This window comes from Hippichthys cyanospilos, chromosome 6 (assembly GCF_059441005.1).
Source record: "Hippichthys cyanospilos isolate Australia breed blue-spotted pipefish chromosome 6, RoL_Hcya_1.0, whole genome shotgun sequence".
NCBI lineage: Eukaryota > Metazoa > Chordata > Actinopteri > Syngnathiformes > Syngnathidae > Hippichthys > Hippichthys cyanospilos.
This window is the reverse complement of record NC_142374.1, coordinates 14920438-14945324: the sequence shown is the minus strand read 5'-3', so window position 1 is coordinate 14945324 and position 24887 is coordinate 14920438. Positions and strand designations below refer to the sequence as shown.

General features: G+C 39.7%; 1 protein-coding gene across 1 annotated transcript in view; it reads right to left on the bottom strand.

Moving 5' to 3' along the window:
• LOC148422320 (tetraspanin-18B-like) overlaps nt 1-13456 on the bottom strand; it is a 30983-nt gene extending 17527 nt beyond the window's left edge. The window contains exon 1 of the mRNA XM_088416234.1: nt 13164-13456. The gene's annotated coding sequence lies outside the window, so the exon portion shown is untranslated. The remainder of the gene's footprint in view (nt 1-13163) is intronic.
• Between the last annotated feature and the right edge of the window lie 11431 nt (nt 13457-24887).

Genomic DNA, 24887 nt, shown 5'->3' with positions numbered 1-24887 from the left:
ACGGTCAGGGAAACCCCGAGAGACAATGTGGGAAATCAAAGCTCCACAAAAATTATTACTTTTGATTGACAGTCGCCATAATCAAAATGAAGATGTTTAATATACTCAACACGCTGATAGCACATTGCGAATAGTGATATCGCTTTCTCTAAGGGGGGTGATGACACGTGTCTTGCTTGAGTAGCTGCCACTGAGACTGACTTGAGCATTAATTGGGGTTAGCAATGAAATTGTGAGCAAAGCACTCGACCGCAGCAGTTGTAAATAAACAGCACATTTCACAACTGCTGCAGGACCGCGGGACCGACCACAGGCAGGTTATTTATGATGAAATGCATTACTGCTCCTATGCTTATTTAACCACTCACAGGTGCCTGGTATGCCAAAAAAAGAAAAAAAAAGTGCTAATGTTACTTCCATTATGTGGGAAATCCAAATGTGGAAAGTGGCACTTGTGATTTTTTTTTGTACTCGACAACTATTTATAGAATACTTGTAAAAGACATTTAAAAAATCTATGGGTTTGAATGAGTTTTATAACAAACGTTCAAGCAAATTGGGTTATCGGCAAACAGGAGTTGGAAAATCATGATTCCGATAAAATACTTCGCGGAGGAGCCGAAGGAGGAACAAAGAAATGGTTTTGATTTTTAACTTTCACAACTCTCCATCTGTCTGCAATCTGTCAAACGTTTTGGAGGAACAACAGACCTGAGTTTGACGCCAAAGGCAACAGAACAAATATGTACGCACAGAAAGCCAGCGAATCATCTGAAGAGGTTTTCTGAAAGCTTGCACTATAGCCTACGAGGGGAGGGGGGCGCGCTCTAGATGTGGCGAACGTAACGAAAGCTCTCTTAAAATAATGGTTTGACGGAGAACATCTGTTCCTTGTTTGAAAAAAAAAAGGTTGTCCAATTCCAAACTGCTTGTAGAGATAAGCTAATGCGCTTTTGGTAATGGCTCAAAGCATGTCCTCGTTTGTTTCTTTTATGCTTCTTTTTAGTGAGGTGAGACCAAAAGAGAGCTTGCCCAGTGATCTGCAAGAATATAATTTGTTTGATAATAACAGTAATCTGGATCCATTAATGTTATACACATTTGATTTTTTTCTAGTTTTAACTATCTTGTATTTTCACAACACTTCATCAACCAAGTGTATTGAGCTAATTACAAAAACTTTAAAAACACATTACTTAATGCTTTACTAACATTTGCACTATCTCTTTGGTTTATTACGGGTATGCTGAACAGTGGCAAAAACGTCAGCCAGGACTAAGAGCTCAAAACTAAATTAAAAGTAAAATAGATAACAGTGACATTATTTGAACTATCTTGTCTGAGATTTACTCAATTATTACTCTCAAAATTCTGGTTATTTTAATTGATTTCCTTATGCTGTGGGACTTTTTTAAGGTTCAATAAATTTTGTAGAATAACTATAAGTTAAGTATAAAGTACAATTTTTAAATATTTACCTATTCACATTTAAATGTATTCAGATATACGCCTATTATGATGTTTATACATTTTTACCCACCATTACTGTTAATACCAAAAGGTTCAATTAATACCATGATACTTTTTTAGGCAATTTCACTAAAGGCTAAATCCCTTGGTATCCATTTCAAGCACTGAAGTCTTGAGCACAAATATGGCCATGTTATCTAAATTAAAAATGAATTTCTACATACACTATAAGGCATAAAACCATATTTATACGTGACAGCAAGTACTGCAGTCGGTCTTGCCTCTTGCAAAACTACTGTAGTCTCTTAACATTATTAGAGGGAAAACTTTTGATGTTTTGATGGTGTGATGACATTTTCTGTTGTGTTTTTAAATGTTACTGTAGCTGGTGAATAGTGAAGCTTAATTTTAGGGGGAATTACAAAAGAAATCGAAATCGCAATAGTGGTAGGAAATATCTGTAGGCGTTAAACTCATAATGACGGGGCCTATCTATGCAAATGTTCACTTTTCAAAAATATCCCTTTTCATATCTGATTTTTATCGGCAGAGAACTGCCCCCGATTACGATGGGAGGCGCGATTATGCTTATGCTGTCTCGATGTTGATTCAGATGCAGCCACATGGGAGATAAAAATGGAAATTCGCTATCTTGAACCACTGCCTCCAGCTCTGTTATCATGAAAGGTGATCTTGGCTCGTTTTTGTATTCATCTCTTGGAACGAAGCCTGAGCAGTTCAAAGGTGCTGAAAATTAACGGGGGTGACTTTGCAGCAGCCTCCTCGTCCTCAAGTGGGACAAATGACAAATAACTGAAAGGCGTCGAGGATCACCTGAGAGAATCCGTCACCGCAAAACGATATTGCACAGCCAGGACGCCTTCACCTGGCTTTGCACTGATAAATGCATTGAGCTGACTTTATGAGCGTCAGAATGGTTAAACATTGGCTTGCTTTTCGGTGCAGCAAATTCACATTCGCATGCCTAAGCTTCAATGGCAGTGAGGGAAGGAATAGAAACGTGTGTTTGCTATGATAAATCTGAAAGACATTTTGCAGTCAATCTTATGCTCTTGTTTCTGTCTTCCAGGAAAATCAAGTCTTCACAATCCCTTGTGGAAATGATCCACTGCCTTTATTAAATGCCGTGCACACACACGCACACACACACACACACACAATGACCGACTGCTTGCCCAGAGGACTGGCCTTGTTTTAACGCAGTGACCCATGAATGTTGTCTTGACTGGCGAGCTTTTAAAGCAGCACTGTGTTAAAAATTTCATAAAGAAATATGAAAAAGTGATGAGAATAGTGGGGGGGTTGGGCTTTGCCAGATAATTGTTTCTCCCTTTGAGGAAGAATACAAACTAAATGTCTACAGGATGTCTGTTTGGTCTGCTGCTAACAGGCTGTGCTGGAGCACTTAGGGAGACACACGTGGTACAATGGCAGCTTTAGAGAACTGCGCTAAATCATGAAAAGATAACAGGCGGCTTTGAATGTATACAATGGAAGCAACAGTTCAGCAGCAGCTTTGGCTTCAAATATTAAAGGCACATTTGGTCTAATGATGTGGTTGTGGATGGGCTGTAAAAGTGGCGGAAAAAAATATTTTACAGTCTGCCACTGCTTAAAGGGTTCATCATTGAGCTGCTTTGCTTGTTTATGCAAAGAGCGGCGCCAACCGGAATAGAACAGTCTTGGCCACTAACGGCTCTATAATGGGAATGACTGCATTTAGGTACCTTCCACTAACTTGTTCTCTGAAACAGAGCATTTTTAAGTTAGAATTGGGTCAGAGTGATTCATTGCCTTTGCCGTATAATCGCAAATTGAAAAGTGTGATTTTGTAACCGCAAAGGCTGCGGTTTAAATGGTTATTCATTTATTTAGCGTGGAGTGGAGAGGGAGCATGTTAGGGGGTTCACAAAGGGTTAAGCTAATGCTGCTGTGCTAGCTAAACCTTCGGCCGCCCTAGCTTTCAAAGGTTTCCATCTCAAAAGACATCGGGGCTAGTATAAAACATATTTCATCTGGTCCACCTCACAAGGATAAAAAAAAAAAAAAATCGCATGTGTAGAAAAAAAGTCTGGCCGATGGGGTTGTTGGATGTGTGCCGCAAGTCATAGGGTTGACTTCTATTTCCGTGTCTCTGTACACACTGAGACGATAATGTGCAGCTACTCGAGCCAGGACAATATAAAACACGTGTGCAAAGTTGTCGAGTGGTCAAATATTGCAAGGATTAATTTGGTCGTAGGTTTTGAATGTAAAAAGACGAGAACGTGTTCAAAATTTCCTTGCAACCACAACAGTACAGGCAACCCTTTGGCGACATCCAGTGGCTGGCTAGAACAAACCCCGACAGAATCAAAAGAGCTTCTATCCTTGCTGATATTCACCAACTTTTGCCTCTCAATGAGATAGAGGATTTAGAGAAACTATCGGCCATAAAAGATTTTAGCCGCAGTTTCCACGACAACACTGATCTCCAAATTACATAAGTGTGGAGTGTAAAGATTTTAAGGTGCCACAGGGTAGTACGTTATCAACTATACGTTATGCCAATACGTTGGAAAGTTAAGTAAACGTCATTGACAAGTAGTGTTGAATTTTACTATTAAGTCCTCTATTTTTTTTAACATCAGTGTAAGCATAAGTGCATATCAATTTTCATGGCGTTATCGTGAAAAAAAAAAGAAGCTGCTTTTAGCATTTTGCCTACACGTATGTTGGAGCGTATTTGAAAATATGTACTGAGATATTCCGGACATGGGTTCAAAAATACTAAAAACATGACAAAAGGGACAACTTTTTCTGGTTAGAAAGTGTGCAGTCTAATTTGGCCCCCAAGTAACGCAGAGTAAAATTTGTGGCCCTTTCTCCATTTGCATAGCCCATCGCAGCATTTAAATGTCCTAACCCTGGGCTAGAACATTCCCATCAAGCCAGCATTTCTTACAGAAAAAAAAAAAAAAAAAACTGAGTTAGACCAGTGACTTGTGATCAATTTTAGAGTAAGTACCAAAGATATCGCTGGAGTAATACAACCCACGATCAAGTTTCTATCTATGTAAACACACCAATGTTTATCTTTGCATCATTAGTTCCTATTTTTCCATATCTTGTTCTTTAACAAGGTGGGAGAAACGAACAAGTTCCTCGCTTCCAGGCCTGTGATCCTTGCAGGAGTGAGCTCATTAGTCGACTTCTGCACAAAATTACCACAGAGATTATTATTGGATCATGCTGTGGAATGCTGCCAAAATCAAACCCTGATCGTCTCCCTTGATGCCGTCGCTGCTGACAATGGACCCACATTATAGTTGAGGTGAGGTCTTTTCCTGTGGGAGCCACTGGTACATTGCTGGAATCTAACCCGAGCTGCAGGAAGTAACATCATAGACATTATGCGTGGGCTACTAAAGAGGAAAGATGCAGCAGGCCTGGGCTTGGATGGGAAAATGTGCTTACTATGGGTATACATCTCGCTCCATATGGCCAGAAAAATGTAGAATTTTTTTTCTTAATATTGTGATTTAAAATGCAGTTATCTTTAGAGGTATTCTGCTGCTACATTTTTAACAAACAAGCATTTAATTCATATGTATTACAATAAACAGTATTAAATATATTACACAAGGAGTGTATGAACAAGGAGGACTATGCGGGTTGGGACGGGTGTAGCGGCCCCAGTGGGATAGGGGTTTCAATAGGAACAAAAAGACGCATCAATAAATAATCAGAATATTTGTTGAAGAATCAAATTGTAACCGCACATATGGCTCAAAGAAAGCCCAATAGTATCTATCTTTCCATAGCCTCTTGTTCTTTCAAGGGTCGCTGGCTGGCTGGTGCCTACCCCAGCAGTCTTCAGGCGGGGGACACCCTGGAATGGTTGCCAGTCAATCGCAGAGCACACCGATACGAATGATCATTCATGCACCCAATCACACCCGAATAAACTTTAGAGCGTCGAATACCCCTGCCGTGCATGTTTTTGTAGTGTAGGGGGAAGCCGGAGTGTTCGATGAGAAAGTGCGTAGACTTGGGGAGAACATGCAAACGCCACACAGGAAGGCTGAAGCAAGCTGGATTTTAACTTGGGACACTGAACTGTGAGGTAGACGTGCTGACTACTTTTCCACGAGCCGCCTAATAGTATCCATTAAAAGCCAAAGTTGTCATATCTACATAAGCATCACTTTTCAGAAGAGCCCCTATAAAATGGTCAATAATTTAATTGGTCACTAACAAACGATACATACGGACTTTTTAAATAATATGTAATTTACCCAAATGTGACTTAAAGGGTTGAGACCAGAATATATATATATATAAAAAAAAAAAAAAAAGCCTGGAGATTTTTATTCAATTACGTATCTCGTATTTCAAAGCAGCACTATGTATAGACCTGGATAAACTAGATATATACACACGCGCACACACACACATGCAGGCAACATCATGAGCTCAAGGTTTGCATGGTTATCGCAGACTGGAAAGGCAGTGTGTCATTAGCAGACTGGGTTGAAAACCCATATCATGCTGAAAATAAATCTCTTCGAGGTACTCTGTAATTCAGCCAGGCTGCAAACGCAACCATTGCAAACAAGGTTGTGTCACTCATACCAACAAACAGACCGCTCGGTGGCCATATATCACCACACCATCAGTACCTTCAACCGGCTCATGAGTTACCATTGCCTTCAACCACATTGCATGCATTTAATTTGTTTATGGTGACAAATATCTGATACTGCTTATCGATTTATTAATTTACCGTGTTATGTCGTGGAAACTCATGCAAAAAGTGTAAGGGGTTGGAAGCTGCTGAAAATGAGAAAAAGCCCAGAAACCGGGAGAGAGTCTCTCATTTCACAAGAGAAATGCTCGAGTCAGTAAAGGAGAACAGCATCAGGGGCAGTGAGTCACGGGGAGAGGCTGCAAAAACACACTCGGGCCTCACGGTATCATCAATAAAAATGTCTGACAAGCGGAGACAAAGAAGGTGGTGCAACAACTGAAAGGACCCGGGAGAGTGTTTCTATATACTCTTAATTAGGCGTGGAACGATATCAGAATCTGACAGTATGATAACCTTCGGCAAAAATATCACGGTATGGCGGGGTTGAAAATACAGCTCTAAATGATATAATGGTAAAATCCTTTTTGGTAGCAATTTTTCTAGATTTTTTAAAACAGCTTTATTTTTAAACAAAATATATAATACAGCATTTGTTACGATAACAAACATTTACAGGCCACAATAAAATTTGAAAAATAAATGTACATTTTGAAAAATGATTGATTTGAAATTAACTACCGTCGAGTGATAGTAGTTTATTTCAAATCAATCATTCAAATACTATGTGGGTGTAAGGGTTTGCTTCCTTAAATCACATTTTAGCTCGTTAGACTGCTCGCGTCCTACCGTGAGCAATGTCACATAAAATGCTCCGTAAAAGTAGCACGTTAGCCACATTAGCCGTGCTACTTAGCTGCAGTAGCTAACTTACAGAGGTACTGAAGCCGACAAATAAGAGAGGAGGCTGCCGCTGCAGGCTGCTAATTTCCCGTTAATGTCGACAACAGGGGAGGGAAAAAAAAAAATAAATAAACTTACCGGTTTTGTCAGATTTGGACTTTCATATAACAAATCAATGAGGGTCTTTGATTTTATGTCAATATGTGAGCAACTCTGGCAAATCAGTTCTCGTGTATCAAAAAATAAAAACAGAGTTATTCATGTATTCTAATTCAACACTTAGTTCCCCTAAAAATAATGTATAATACATGAAGGTACCTTAAAAGTTGACCAGGTTACATCAACTTAATGTTGCTGTTGAGATCTAAAATTAAAATGCATTTAAATTTTTGGCACATACATATGTCAAAATCCCATCGAAAGTACGACTTTTGGAAAAAGTATTGACTCCAAACTTTCAGGCAATGTTAAAAGATCATTGGATAGAGAATTCCAATAGAAAGTTAAGGATTTTATTATTCGAGATTGGAACACTTTTAAGTACAAGGAAGTTTGACCTCTCAACAAATGAAATAGAGCAATAATGGTGAATTGGCCTCTGGCCCAAAACAACGGTGAAGATCCAATTAAGCTTACGTTTCACCCCCTGAGGCATCATCTGCCAAAGTTTGAATGTTTTGTAATTACTACTCGTGTATGTTTTTTTGTTGATGAGGTCATATTACCCGAATTGGAAACGGAATAATTTTGTGTGACAGGAATTTCCCATTTGCTGCTGCCTGTAACAAGAGCTTATTGATAATTGGCCACAAAAAGAAAATAAATGCTTTGATTGTTCAACATTTTTTTTCATAATACAGTAGTAACAATTCAACATTCTTTCTACATAATGCATCCCAGTATTTACCGGTCTCACCAAGTATGACTTCTGTGAATTATGGTGCAGGCGTAGGGTCATTCGCGAGGCTCTCTTCATCTATTCAGCTTCAGGGTTAACAGTGTTCATTACATTACATTACATGTAATTACATTACATTAGATTTTATTTTCATCCCGCTTAATATGGCGCAAAAAGTCGTAATTCTGTCACAGAAAAGGCAGTTCACGTGTCACTAACATGGTATGTCATCATTATTTCATATAGGTGCATTGTCAACAGTGGGGCTTGATTAGATTTTACCCAGCTTCTTTGGTGAAATAGGTTGTGAGGGGATGGGCGGCTCACGGGTGCCAAAAGATCACAACAATCACGAAAAATAGCCTTCGAGCGTTTGTAACATAAGGCAGCAGTGTACGCTGCCTTGGTTTGACCAAAAATGATCAGTTCTTCATCCTGTGTTGTGGATATCAGATGGCTTATCTCATGTTAGTGCTGTATCAGTTCAAGACTCAGAGGCTGCACAAAGCCTCCATCTGAGCTCATCAGAAAAAAGGAGTAGCACCCATCTCTACTCTCGCTCAGTGATGATCAAGTCAACATCCCTTACAACTTTTAGTCCCATTTTTTATGACTTCAGCCCCTCAAAAACTGCAGTTTGTGAAAATATAAGCCAATAGGACTGCAAGTTTGAGGCGGTTTCCACATCCTGAGGTGAGGTAGAATGCGTTCTTCACTAAAACCCTGCTGTGGAAGCAGCTATCAGCCAGGGCCAGCTTGTCCAAAACCTACCTTTTACCTCATTACCAACTAAGCTTGGCCATTATTGAAGGAAATAGGGCACAGGAAAGATAAGCCCAAAGAATTTGTGGGTCGAGCCCAAACGGGCGACCTGTTTCCTTGTGATAAAGAGGAAGCTGAGAGCCTGCGATTCCTGCTCTTGTGTCAACTCGGGGTCCGCCAGCTGCCCTACGCTAAGGTCAGCCAACGCTTCCTGGTTCATACACTTATACACAGAAGGAAAATCATGCAGCAGTGTATCAGAATCCTTGGATATTATTGATTTTTATGTGACGAAAATGACCAAATATGTTCAATTATAGGGAATACGTACTAGTTTATTGAACTCACTTATTGACTAAGGTTATTTTAGTAAATGAAAACAGACAAAATAGCTAAAACTAAAATTGAATAAACATTTCTGTAAAACACATTTAATAAAAACAAAAAGGCTTAAAAAAAAGTTTACAAAATCAACTACAATTTCAACTGCTGGTACCTATCCAACTGTGTTATCAGTAAAAAATAGGGAGGTTCCACGCCACTTTTTTCCCCAGATTGATACCAGCACAAGTTATTAATCTTGAGTACTTATCAAAGCTGCCATCAAGTAACCGATACCACTAATAATTTCATTATAATTTCAATTAAACCAAAGACAGATGATTTCAATGAAAACCCTTTCATGTATTTCAGTCAAAAAGGCAAAACAGTCAGTCTGACTTAGAATATTTAAAATCTGTAATAAAGGAACAAATGTATGAACTCAAACTGACAACTCCCTGAGTTTTAGTTTTTGTTCAAACTCAATTTAAAAGGAAAGTAGCACAGGCTAATCTAACTGTTAAGTATGACACCATCAAGTTGGACTGCTTAGTAAAGCTGAGAAAAAAACGATAATTTCTCTAATTATATAAATACAAATTAACATTTATAACAAAATTATATTGATTTGTTATAGCTATTTAAAATAAGAACCAATATCAATGGATGAAAACCAATTTGAGACAAAAAGGATCCAGTTCAGAAAGAAGTTCTTTCAACCCTTTTTCTGTCTGATGACAGAATGGCCATATAATGTGCCTTCATTATTTTGGTGACTGGTATCGCCTGAATTAGTCCTCGATACCTTGAAATAAGCCGTGTATCGGGCCACTATGAAAACCTTCATTGGTACTCACCTATCACTATTGTGATAGATAAGTGTCATATTTCGTAGGCGTAAAAAACTTTAATGATGAAAATAGGCGGAAGAAGACTTTGTCACGGCTTAAATACCAAGTATACATAGTCAAGCCAGCAATGGAAATGTCACCTTTTTGAGAGTAAATTATTTCTGCCGCTGCAAAGCAAATTTCATTTACTCGTGTCTGCAGACAACAAAGATGCTGAAGCCATTACTGGCTGCGGCCTGAGTCTCACACACATTAAATGGAGGGTCCTCCAGCAATCGAGAAAAGCAATTTTCTCATTGAGCCAATAGATACTCCATTTAGGTCCGCGCACTGTGCCGGCGTGACGGCCGGGCTACCGCACTACTCGAAACCCGTGCTCCGAGCCAGGGTGCAGACACGGAACGGGGACAAACAGGAGGAGAGAATAATAGATGATTTCATACAGGAGGGGAGGCTGATGGATGTGAAATCAGTGCCAGTGATTAGATGACTTGCCAGGTCTGCAAGCTCATTAGCAAGCAAATCAGACAAAATGTTAAAAAAAAAAAAGGAGGGGGGTGAGCAAAGTGCTAGGAAAACCCATATCATGGGCATTCAAGCATGTGGAGCTGCAGATTGATTAATTTCAGTTCTTTTTGGAAGGTGATGCACTGAACCGACAATCTCAGCGGGCTGAAAACTGCATTAACACTTTTCATCGACGGTTGCGAAGGCACACTTGCGTTTGTTTTCACTGCGAGTGACTTTCCACACTTGTGCTCTGGAACATGAGTGAGAGTGACACATTATCAAAGTCACTATTAAAAGGAGTGCTCCAGTCACACGTTAGGTGTTTTTTGTCAGTCTTTAGTTGGAACAAATATTGCTTGATAAGTGGCAACAATAGATACTAAAAAAAAAAATAAAAAAATCGTGGCGTAGCTCAATGCCGGCATCCATCCATTAGCTGGACCGCTCATCCTCACAAGGCTGATGAAGGAGACTATTCTGACAGCGTGAATAACCAGGCCAAAAACAGGCGTTTTACTGACATTAAAATTCAAAACGGGATCAATACAACGCTCTAACTAACACGTGTTTCTCCTATCAAATCAGTTCCTGTGGGACTCCAGTATTTATAACAATAGTTCCGCCCGCTGGTAAGTGTGCTCCCAAACACACATTTTGGCCACTTCTGCATTTTCAACCCTAAACAGCAATATTGGCATCATATCCGAAGTGAAAAAGCTGTTCTGATAAATTTGCAAATTGCATGAATCCCATGGATTTTCTTTTGAAGTTTCACTGTACCCAGTTTCTGTCCTTGACTCAATAGTGGGACACCCAATGTAATGTCGCTGCTGGCTGTGATTCTTCATATGAATGACAATGCAGCTTTACAATCACCATTCTTTGTATTTGGACAGCACAACTCATGTGAATCAAGCTCACAAGCAAAAAAAGCTTCAGGCGGAGCTTATTCATCTGCGATGGCAGCTGCACCAGAAGCATCAATACGGCTGCTTCTTTCGCATTTTCTTCCTGACAACGCGAATGTTCTCGAGAAACAAGCATGCCTCTGTATACTGTCGATGACTTTCTTTCTCTACGTTGACAGTTCTCCTTGTCACTGAGAAAGCAACGGGCGCCACCGCAGACAAAAAGCCAGAGTAGTAAAGCAGATCAGGGAACTGAGTGTGACGAGAACCAGTTGGTCCAATCTGTTGGGCCAAGTTATGATGGTTGGATTCATATACACATACACAAGGCAGGCACGCACACACACCCCCACATACACCTGGACACTGGTTTATGTTAATGGTTCCCGTGGCGCCAATCTCTTCAGGTGAAATGTGATCTTATTCCCAGCTGTTACTGCAATTTACTGGAGGAGAAACATTTTTACTGCGATTTGTCAACATTTCAATTATTGTCCATCTTTTGTGTCCTGCACTTGACTAGTTGCACTTTCACAATCTTGTCTTGCTCATACTATGTAACCAAAACATTAAAAAGTAATCTCAGGTGGGTGTAGTGCAAATTCAGCGCCGCGTACAACAACAAAAAGAAAGTTAATCTAATGAAACATTTTTAGCAGAATGTGCAATCGTGTTGTGCAGGCCAGTCAGCGTGCACAGCTCCAAGCATTAAAGTAACGATTCCAGAAACGTAAACACAAGTCTAAGCGACATAAACCATAACATAACTGAACTGATTTGTAGTTCCCCCAATGTGTTGATCGCTCCCTCTGGCCTCACTTTGCTGCTTTGTTGTGGCTATTTCAACAAACATTTAGCTCCAAATGCACAAACAATCAATTTGTGTCAGTAGTACACTAAGGACTAAGTGGCATTGGCAATATCATCATTTTATCATTGCATTGTTGAATACAAGTCATTCTCGTAAAACAACCTTTCTCTATTTTGTAGTTGGAGAAAAGGAGATTGATTGTCCAAATTAAGCTAATTATGCTCTACCAACCAGCAATTAGCATTAGCTCGACATGCGTGGATTCTTGGACTACCAGAAACTACAAGTAGCACCAAATAGTACTTGATTTCACCAGTGTAAAAGTGCACAGTAGAACTTAAGCATCTGTAACTTTCTGAACAAATCGCATATTGCTTTCAATGACTTGGATAATACCCATAAGGGTTTGGCTCACGAACTGACGTGGAGATCATCTCATGATTTTTGGGTGGTGGGGGTGTGCTTACTTGGCTGATGGATGCAAAGTGACACTTATGCCAATGCCCTTCAGCTTGGCTAGAGAGCATCACAATCACACGTGATGACCCCGAAGATGTCAACAGACAGAATTGGTCAGGCCCGACCGTGGGAAGGGTGACAGCTTTTTTGAAATTTTGATTTTTTTTTTTTTTGGGGGGGGGGGGGGGGGAATAGCACAGTTTTAATAAACAAACATCTAAATAATTATTTCATTATAAAAAAAACCCAATTAATAGTCGATTAGATGTCATCTGATGCACCTATCAGACATAATGTTTAAAGAATAATTTCACAGTTCCTTTTCAAAGGCAGAACGTACCATACTGCTCTTGATTTGAATGTTATTGTATTGTAAACGTGGTTTCAACACCATTCATCCAGATGTTACTGTGTTCTTGAAACAAATATTGTAGTCAAGTCTTTTAATAGTACAACGTCGGACTAAACCCAAGTACACCCCTTTTTTGCTGCTTAATAATTTCCCCACATATGGTAAAGAGATGTATGTGTATGGCATGCAGCGATTTAAAAAAGTAAACAAGGCATGCAACCTTGTGAGTGAATTCGCTCATATACGCATAACAAGAAGCACTTTGAAAAGGAAGAATTTGACATTTTAAGTGAACAAGTTGAAAATCGCGATACAAAACACATGTCTTACCTTTAAGTCGATACGTTGTGCTGCGGGTTTCTTTCTCGGGTAAATAAACACGCTACAGCCTCCTGTTTGTTAAAAGTCGCTCGATGGGATGTCGACTAAATAAAGTAAAAACGCAGCAAGATTAAACGTCCGACGAACTGCTCAGACTGTTGGGATCCACGCTGCGAGATCCGGGGCACACAACGACAGAAAGCAGCAGCAGCAAAGTGTCAATCGCAAAGTGTTGCACGAAGTCACAGCAAACTGAGAGTGCATGAGAATATCATCCTGCAAACCCGAACCTCCTCGATGCAGTCCCCGCCCCTAGGGCCACCTTCCTCAGATCAGGGGGAGTGGATGACTTATAGTACACCCACTGGACGCTCCTCACCGTACCTTTCAGTATTCTTCAGGAGCAACAACAACAAGATCTCGATCAACAATTCTACACATTAGATGTATATTATTTAGAACGTCCGACTCACAGTTGAGAAGTTCTGGGTTTTAAACTCAGCTCATGCGCTCATGCGATGGTCTGCCCAAGCTTCTGTGGGGGTTTCGCCGCATTCTCCAATTTTGCAACACAAATTCATTTAGGATTTTGTTAACCCACAAAAATCAGCTCAATGTTAAGTATTGTTGAAATACTATGTTTTCCCAGCATTCCAAATCCACAAAAAAAAACCTGCTCATAGGCATGTGTAGGTCACATTTGAGGGCGCTCAAGCACCATTAAAGTGAATCGAAGCACCTCCAAAATGTGAGAAAATTTTAGATTTTTTTTTTAACTGTGACCCATTTACATTATACGGCCCCCCACGCCTAAATATGGTTTGATCCATCTAATCACTCATGTCTGTGCCTACAAAATACCTGTCATCAGACTTTCCCTAAATTTCTGATTGTAGAATTACCCGGGTTTTGGAGAGTCCGCATAAAAACACAATTTGTCTTTTCTCTGCCAATCTGTTTTTGTTTTACAAAAATTCAAGGTTTTTTTTCCCCCCACAATATTGTTTTTAAAGAACATCAGTAAAAATAAGTAATTTAAAGAAAATAAGTAAAAATGAAATTTTTACTTTTATTTTAGCTAGCATTTAACATACATGACCCCCTCTTAGAAATCAAGTGTATAATGTCGTCCTTGCATGAAATACTTTGATAAACAAATGTAGCATAGTAGCAAAATATATACGATTGATAAAGTGTAGATTTAAATCTTTTTACAGTCTGTCCATTTAACAATTATGCCCCATCTTTTCTACTGTTCACGGGTGCTTGATCGTGAGCAATGTGCAACATGACTGCTTCAGTGATGGCTCTCCATCGTGCCCCTATCTCATCATCCTTGCTTCCTTGTGTGAATGACTCCTCCGCAGTAAGCTGCTTTTAACAAGTGTTCACAATCTTGTTCCACACGACAAAACTTGACATTTTACATACTCAGGTCTCCGTTTCAGTGGCCGAAATAAGTTTGTTGTGCTGCTTCCTTTTGTTTGCAACGGGCTTTAAACAAACGTTCCGCTGTCTTGTCCCACGTCAGTCGCCGCTAATCCACACCACTTCCAAACCGCTAGCGATAGAAATTCAGTCTTTCAGGAACAAACAATTTGCTTTCTGTAGCAGTAGCCATTGAGAGCTCGCTCACTTTTTGGCGTGAGTGTGAAGTACGCAAAAGGAGGACAGAAGCTACGGATGCTAATGAGGGCGAAAAGCGCCACAGGAGCATGTGAGGAAAATATCAATTTTATTGTTATATAAATAGTCTTTAACAAACAATTGAACAGAAATCCGCATATCTCCCAAGCCCACTACACACGGTGTAGTATAAGACCCAATCAAAGCAAGCCAGCTAGTTACAACTTAAACTATAGTCGACCCCTAAATATTCACACTTAACAATTTCACATTCGAAATTAATTTATTCGCTTAACCTCAATATATTTCAAATATTTAATAAAAAAAAAAGTATTGTATTTAATATAACAGTTGTCAATATTTTATTAGCATCTGTTGGATATAACTAATGCAGTAAATCATACTGTAACATTTTTTGTGAATAATCTGTGAACTCAAGTTACTTTTAAGATCAAATTATCAATAAAGTAACAAGATATTGGCAACAATGCTGAACACCCAAGGAGAATCAATTAGGATAATCTTTTAGAATTGGGCAAATATACCGTTGCTAACTTCAATCAGAAGAAAGAACTGGGCTAAATTCGGCCTGACTGTCGGTATGCGTGTTGCATTTGAGATTTTGGTATTGGGTTTGAACAGCTGAGACAAGAAGTTTTGTGTTTGCACAGTCAGTCACCAAGTGCCGATTATAATCAGTTGATTTTGTTTCCAAAGGCAACTACAGCTCTGGTGAGACTGTTTGTGATGATGATGACAGATATATTTTGTCTCCTGTTAATTATTCATGCTTTCACAAGGCACAAAATGAGAAGTTTTGTTTCTGCTCTTTTTGTGTTTGTGTGTGTGTGTGTGTGTGTGTGTGTGTGTTGAAGGGGTCTCCCTCTGTGCTCCTCGTGTCACAAAATCTACTACAGATGGAACGCAAGATAAGCGCTCCACAGACTTATCCTTTTGGCTTCTCCTCTAAAGGTCCTGACCCTGGCATTCCCAGAGGCATACGCGATACGGACAACAAATCCCTCCCATTCCTGATCCCTTTCCCAATGAAGCACAGGCACGGGCTGGCTATGGATTTCTGTGGGTCTAATATTAATTTTAAGATGAAATAACAAACAAATGTGATAAGGCCAAATGAGGAGAAAGTTTGTTGAAAGCTAGCACTCCAAAAGTCAGGTGGCGGCGTCACGCAGCAAGTATCACATGAACAGTTTGGCTGCAAGAAGAACAGCTGTGAGGTATTTTCTTTTTTTGCTTCTCTGGTACTTTCAGACAGGGCTGAGAGCAAAGAAAGGCTGTGGTGAATCCTCAGGCCGGCTCCTTCCTCCTCTTAAAGAAGATACACGCAGGGAAGCTGTCGGAGCTTTTGTTTGTTTTTTAAGTTAAGGGCTACTATCATGGAAATTCAAATTATTGGAGCTTTTATAATGCTAATCATTCACCCTAAATAGTTCATTTTCTTTGACCCATTGCTGAACATTCTTGGTCGTTTCTGTGCTCTCAGCCCCACCCGAGCAGATAATAAGGGACTTTTGTTCCGGCGTCTTTCTCTGTAACGTCACAGTGAGGTGGAACACCCTTGTACCGCCTCCACACTGCCCGTGTGCCAGGCAAGCAGAATAAATACACTCCCACACGTAAAACAACAATATTTCATCAGTTAGTTACCAAATTTTACTGTAGAAAATGTCAAAGTGGCGAAAATATGTGCTTTGACACGGTCGGACAACCAGCAGGTGTTATCGTCAGCATTTCATGAGAGGACTGAATCGTGAAGCTTCGCTTATAAAAGAATGGATTTTCCCTAAAATTACATGTGAAAGCTGACGCAATTCCCACTGTTTCACCCAATGGAGAGGCCATAGTTGTAAGTAGATGTTAGCTTATAACAATTTACTGTATTCATTTTTAATGAGGAACATTATCAATCTTACATATTGTCACATTAACGGGTTAATTTAAATAGAAATGACTGGAAACCGTTTTTGGAGCAATTTTGTGCTCCGACAGTACATGTTCGAGCACCATTTTGTGTGAGGACAGTACACAGACATATACACGCAGATAGGGAAGCTATGTATGCGTGCCGTTGATCACATGCACATTCTTTATCATACGCCCAAACCCATTAAATTCAATTTACACAGCCCGCACCGCAATTTCACACACATACCATCTAACCATGCGCTATCGCATTAACCAGGCCATGGCACTGCTTCACAAGCTTTCACAAAGTGAGCCTTGTGCAATGACACACTTTCACACATTCACATACACACACGGGATGCAATCTTAAGGAATTTCCTCGGCTACAGCATCGTGAGGATGGAGTGTCTTGACCGAAAATATGTTAATGTGATATAAAATGCATGTTAACAAGGAGGAATTTAATTTAAATGTCCTTGGTTTCTTCTTAGGACTTCAGACATCTCTGATAATTGTGTGCTTTTGCCTGACATGTTGGCAAAAGAAAAGGCTCGACAAGGCTCATCAATCCTGAAGACACTGATTAGATTACAAATGAAAAGATAGGAATAATAAAATAAAAAAATATGTTGAGGTTGAGCTCAGGTCTCTCCCCAAACTGTTCTCACAAAGTCTGAAAAAATAGTGAACAGGAAATTGGAATCATGGCGAGGAACCTGCAGGCTCTCGATTCTATATTTTTTGACATAGCCGCAATTTTAATGTGGAGCTGTCAACTATGTCAGCTACATTTCCAACACGCGTGCTGGCAACCTCAATCTGTCAACAGGGCATCAGAGCGTGTTTCTCTGGGGGGGACTAAATAGTCAGGTGTCATCTGCAGGACTGCTCAAAGGCAGACTCGGACTGTCCTTGGTTTCAAAGTGTAATTAGACTCCCATTTTGTTTTGGGAGTATTATACTTTCAACTGCTGTCCCGAATTGAAGGACTGCCGACTGTATGTTCACCTTTAACTGTTATTTTAACATGATAGTAAAATGATTATAACAAAGAAAACCCTGTCAACGAACCCTCGCCTTCATTATTTAACCCAGCTTTGACTTCAGCGACTGGACTGTACGTCTGGAAACTCAACGCTCATCCTTTTATGGAAAATTCTTCTCTGCACCTCAGTATTTCAGCGGAAACATTCCATATGAGGCCCGTGACACACAAATCCCCCCACCGCCCTTGACAAGACCGTTCAGCGAGTAGTCACGGAGAGGTTACTGAATTTAAGATGTCAGCTAATGAATCCGTTTTTTTCCCCCTTGGGAAACACTTGAATCATAAAAGCTCTCGCGCTTATCTTGTGTGCCTTACCTGGGTGTAGCCTAGCAACAAACTTAAGTGTTTTTGTTTATAAAAGTGAGTCTTCACCAAGCCGAAGATCAAATTTGACATAACATGAAGTTAACAAAAATCAAGTTTTTGGTCTCCACGTCATACTATTTATAATGCTTCAATATTTTGTTTATGTTTCCACTCTTTCCCTCTGTACATTTGTGCACGATGCAAAGCCCCTGCAAGGGGTTTCCTTTATCTTCTTCCTAATGATAGCTGTCTACCTGCTGCAGCTGGGCCTTTGGCAGATGCTTGAGAGAAGGCAGTGGAGCGTGGGAGGCAGAAATGTGCATGAAGGTGAATCTGCTCACATAGTTCTCGTACCGGTCGCTTTCTGCAACAAACAACAATAACACCCGCTGAACCTCACTTTGACAGAAGAAAGGTCAAAAGCACACAGGAAGATTTAGTCTTCGTTGAGTCCATTTAGCCTTCACGCTGTCTTTGTCTCCAGAACTCTTCCCCGCCCCTCCCCCTTTCTGTCTGGGGGTGACAGGCCAAGCGTGGCTGGATTCCCCGCATGTACCGTATTTCCAGTGTTCCCACAAGGATGAACTGAAGAGCGGGCAAATGCACATTGGAAAGTAGGCCAGTGGACTTACTGCTTCCTCCTCCCCCTCCTCCATCGCCAGCCACCTCCAGAAACCCGATTCACCAGGAGAGAATGATCCATCTGTCCTTCACTCTGAGCTCCTCTGGGCCATCGAGATGCAAGGAAAAAAAAATGCCTTTACAAAGTTAACCACGATTCATTTATAAAAATATTGAATCACCTTCCTAAGACTCCAAAAAGCACACACGCACGGATAAGATTAAGAAACAAAGCATAATCAAGGAGTGTGACAGATGATAACTGTTATCCAACACAGATTGAGAGAAAAAGGGGAACTAAAAACTGTACAAGCAAACTAATGAGACGACAAAAAACAACTGGATAAGAGACGAAGGGCTGTAGGCACCTGATTGTGTAAATGAGAACGGGTTGAAATGAAAATCTAATGTGTTAACATGACAAAAATAAATATTGAACCAAAACCATGCGAAATTCAGCAAAAGACAAATCATTTCACTTCTCGCACTTTGTCTTCAATCCTGGGCTACGGTGTTTTCGGGCAAGGCCCGGAATCCCTAAAAATTGCTCTCAGTGAACAAAGTGTAAAAGTAATGGTGATAAAGATGATTTCTGGTATTCTTTTAGAGCCGCAGATGAGTGCAGGCTGATTGCAGGCAGAACACTTCACAATCACATTCTTCACCGTGTCCTCCTTGTCCTTGTCTGCACATGATGACACAAGAGTGCTTCTGCTACTCAAGATAGCCCAGTCCAATCCATCACGCAGCGCCACTGAGTAACCATCAAGGCCTCCTACACTGAGGCCCAGGTCATCAGCCATTGATTATGCGTCACTCACTTATGAAAGCATGCGAATAAGACCTTTATCGAACTAAGACATGTGTATAGACTTCATAAAGCTGACTTTGGACCTAGAAGCAAGCTTTAATAACACAGACAAACAATACCACTAACTAAACATTTAGGTCATTTACTAAGAATCATTTGGGGTTTAACTGCAGAGAATCAAAGTGGATGATACAGTAATCGCTGTCATACAAAGGAGAGATATTACATGACAATGTATTGAGATGTGTCCAATGAACCTCAGATCCATGTTTTTGAACCCCATCCAAGCATGAGGAGATCATGCAAACTCCATACAACTTTTGCTAAGACATGCAGCTAACCACTGGAACAGTGCATTTCTTTTTAAACGGATATTTCTGAGGCTTATAAATACACCTTACATGCACCATAGTGTTTGTAATCGTTCATGCTCTAATGATGTTTACATTTCATTGGGTATAACTGCACCATCTAATTAAACCCAGTAAAAAAAAAAAAAAAAAAAAAAACTAAACTGATTAATGCAAACGAAATAATAGAAAATACTATCCCAATAATAAACATTGTTCAATGGACACTTTTTTTCAAAGAGTCAATCAAAAGTGTGAGTACTGATGGACTTTGTGCAGCTTTTATATTGCATTGCATTAGATGTTGAAGATGTATTGAAATAATAAACGCTTGTAATTAGACCTGGGTGATAGCGCCAAAAAATTTCAGTAATCCTTGACGATGACCACTTCCAGATGTTGAAATGAGCAATAAAATCAGCATAATTTAAAGGACCCATAATATGATATTTTAAACTTTCCACAGTTAAATATATGCGTATAAATAACACTAGGCACCTTGGGTATTTAATTTCATATGAATGTTTAGCATTGCCAATTATGCATAGCCTCAATTTCACAATTTCATTATTTTTTTTTCTCAAATTGTCATTTATCAATTGAATTCATTCATTTGATTCATGTCCAAGTCCTACTTGCAATGTCTTTGATAGCAACGATTGAATATGCATTCTAAATGGCAAACATGGTGATAAGATGACTTAATACACTTGATTTAGTACAAAAACAAATAATGTGGATTCAAAGAGAATTTCTTTACATACAGAGAATTTCTGACATTTCCTGACATTGATCACTCAACTGTCAACAGGTTCACCGTCTCTGAAGGAGGATTCATGCATGCCAACTTCCAACAAATACGTCAAGGTGTGACGGTCTGAACACCATGATCCTGCAGTGTTTTGTCTTGGGTTAAGATTTCGAGGTATTGCCGTCTTTGTGGGCTTGTCAGCGCGAGGATGACGGCACTTGTGTTCTTGTGCAAACGTGTTGGGGAAAAAAAGCTTAGTTGGTTGTGCTCGCTTCTCAGATGAAACTCCTCTCAATGTTTACTGTGATTTTTTTTCTCACGATATTGGACAGGTGTCTCCAGAGAAGCGGGTATGCTCTCATTACTGGCCACAGTGTGCACACGCGGATTGGAGTCCCTGGTGGTTCGCCTTTGGCCCAGCCGATCTCACACCACACACTAACAGTAATGAGAAAAAGGATAACAGTGCAGCATGAGCAGCTGCGCCCTGCAGTGCCCGTCAACATTAAACGCGCATATATGGAGACCGTGTCATGCTGTTGCTAAGGAAGTGGGGGTATCCAAGCGGGAGTTTGCAGAGAAAGTTGGTTCAAGTAACAAGATGGCGCTGGACGTCAATCCCAGGCTGACACCTGTTAGAAAACTGCAGCATTAGACTACGCAAATTTGGTTAACTCAGGCATGGTCATTATGCAGCCCGGGACACTTTTAGTCCCTGTTCACTCATTCATTCATTCAACTGCTGTGTCAGAGACAACATTCTTTTTCTTCTCCCAACCACCACTTTTTTTTTTTTCGTCAGATGATCATCGTTATAAGGAAACAGTGTTTGACGTTAAATGTCATCCGTGACACAGCATAAGTATGACTTAAGGACAGAGGGTTTTAGTCAATTTGTGGAAAACACATCACAGAAATGTTTAATTATAAAATTGCCATGGCAATACTACTTGGGACTTTTTGTAGATGCATGATACTGCTCAAATACTAAAGTACTGTGAAATATCTATCTACATATTAAGCATGAGACAATATGAGAATCTGGCGGTAAGATAACCTTGAGCAAAAATATCAAGGTGTTGAAAATACAGCTCTAAAATATTTATATAATTTTTTTGGGGGGGTAGCCATTTTTCTAGATTATTAAGGCTTTATTTTTAAACAAAACACATAATATGGCAATTGTTACAATAACAATCATTTACCATGCACAATAATAAAAAAAATAAATGTAAATTCACAATATTTTGAAAAATTATTTTAAATGAACTCCCGTCGAGTGATAGTTTATTTCAAATCAGTCATTCAACGACTATGTGTATTAATTAATAATAAAATGTCAATGTTGTGGGAGGGAAAAAAAACAACAACTTCAACTACTATGTGTAGTCATTAATAGCAAAATGGCGTGAGAGGGGGGAAAAAAAAAAACAACATACCAGTTTTCTCAGATTTGGACTGTTTTAAATCAATGTGACTTTCAGAATCATGATATATTGTCATTACTTTTATCGGTCCATGCCTACTGACTAACTAACTAACTAACTAACTAACTATCCATCCATCCATCCATCCATCCATCCATCCATCATTCACCCTCTGCCATTAAAATATAGCCAGCATTTATCCATTCATCCATCCCCTCATTCATCCATCTTTCCAGCCATCCATGTAATGAAGATTGTTTGTAAGATCTGATATTTTATCACATGATTGAAATTAGCGTATCATTGCAAATATTGAGCAGCAATGCAACATGATGTACCGAACTTCAACAGGTAACGTTACAAGTAACCCCATGTCACTTTTAGTTGTTTCGACTTATTCCGAAATTTTGGATCTCTGCACCTTCTTCAACGTGTTTATGGAATTGTTTATCTCATAGGCGTGTGCATTGCTAATTAGCACTAAGGAGGACGCTCCGGAGCGCCTTAGGACCTTGGTTAATAATGAAAACTCTATGCCGCCTGTCTGCTCCTGGCATGCAGGGCATGTAAAACACAGCGCAGTACAAAGTGCAACAAATTACAACCACAATTTGTTGAGTGAATAAGACTCATAAGACATCAGTCATTAAGTAAAGGTGAAAAATGATATGAGTGCAGTTTTTAATCATCCTTCAACTCCCATTAGCATTCTCAACTGTTTTGGATCGTGCGCACTATTATATATTGTCACATATTGTACACTTGATGGTTGTTCCATTAGGTACACTAGCATAGTATGATGAGTTTAGAATCTTCTTTACAAACACAACGATGCTCGCTTCTGATATTTTCACTTTGGGAAGAAATATCACTTGAAACGTGAACATTAAAAAATATAACAGTCAGGGGAATCGGATGTTGTTTGAACCGACTGTAATTGTTCTTTTCCCCCCTCCGCTCAATATGATTGTGGGCTTTTTCTTGTGCTGGAAAAGCCCCTTGGGAGAACCAAGCTGCTGCACAATGTTCAGAAGGTTATGTGGGGGCCAGTGTAAAAAGGTCACATCCTATATAATCGAAGAACAACCACAAGCTACTCAAAGCAGCTAATGATTTGCTTTTAGCGTGGCAATTTTTCCCTCTAACTGCTTTTCGGTTAAAGTGAAAACTACATTTCTGAAGATGAGGCATAAAGGCCATATTGAATTCATCTCTCTCCCTGAGAATCTTTATCTATCTAATGGTCAATTCACAGTACTAACGGATTATCAAGCCATTTAAATGAGCCATTATGGATATGGATGGATTGTGAGGCAGTCACGGGAGGTGAGTCACACCAGCCGCAAAAGAAAAAGCCTGAAGGAAAGATGGAGAAAGTATGCAAATGAAATAGGAAAAAAAAATGTTTTTTTTTTCCCTTTTCACTCCTTGTCGATTCCATGAGTTTATTCATGATTTAATCTTCTCGCGTAAGAAGCCCTCGGGATACAAAGGCACATCTATTTTACACTTTTAGCAAAAATAATCGTTACGTAGTCAAGATAGTGCGCAAAGAGAAGAACAAAGTGGCAAAGACTAATGTGGACACGAAGAGAATTAAAAAAAAATTGAATTTAAACATCACACTCAAGTTGATCTCGTAGCCCAGTGGAGTCGAACGATAAAAGGAAAAAAAAAAAAGAAACGCAGAACAAGACAACCTCTAGTATGTTCCTCGTATATTAACAGGAAAAGATTCTGGTTAAAGCCTGAATTGCCACTTTGCATTGCAGTGAATTCTGCAAGAATGCAGCTGCGCTACACAAGGGTTCACCTACATAATGACAAATGTTGCGGAGCACTTCATCAGCTCATGTCTCCACTCACTGCGGGTCACTTCTTCACCTCCTTCAGTGGCAGCACAACTAGCTTATAAATATTGATATCCATTAATAGTAAGGAGGTGAATGCATAATACTCTGCCCGGTCTTATTTTCCAAGAAAATGCACTCCAACTGCTGCATCCTTTCAGTCGCCATGACGACAGAATTTAGCAATGGACCGGGGAAGCACTTCAACCCTCCCTCGCCGCACAAGCGCAACTTAGGCAAAATTGGCATGAAAGAGAAAAGTGTTTTTCAAAACGAGCGATGTATTTTCGTATACCAGCTGTACAATGACAATAAAGGGATTCTACTTTATTCTATTCAATATGGTCGATCAGGCTGAGCCAAGATGATAAAGTGTCCTTTCTGCTTCAGAAGGATACAAGCAAGCAATATTCCCCCCACTCCTAGTTTGTATAGTTGTGGACTGGTAGAATTATTTCAGTCAAAGACGATCCTCATGAATACTCGCTTGTCGTGTTTTTTTAATAGCACTTACTTTCTTTACGGTCTTTAAACACATTTTCAAAATAGTTCAAATGCATCTCAACACAGATAATATATATTGAGGTGAGCAAAAGCAATGAAGTACTTCTGGTTTTCATCCTTCTTTCAAATTTACACTGTCAAAAAAAATAGAATGCTGCCTTTATGGTAAACAGTGAAAGTGCACCCAAAATAAACACAAGGAGAACAATAAAAAAAAGTCTGAAATAATGGGCTCACAAACCAAAGTTGGGGATAGGGGATTTCTATACAATGAATGAATATTCAACATGAGAAAACCACTAACAAGCAAACACATTCCACACACACACAAAAACATATATGAGGTCCAACATGTTTTAACTTTAACAAGCAGCCACACACACTTGATCCCCCTGCTGTCAAAAACACAAACACAAAATAGTTTCTGGGGCAGAGAAAAAAAAAATCTGTCAGAGTTTTGACATGATGACACTGCCTTTGGAGCTCCGATAGTTATGAGGGGGAGGATAGATA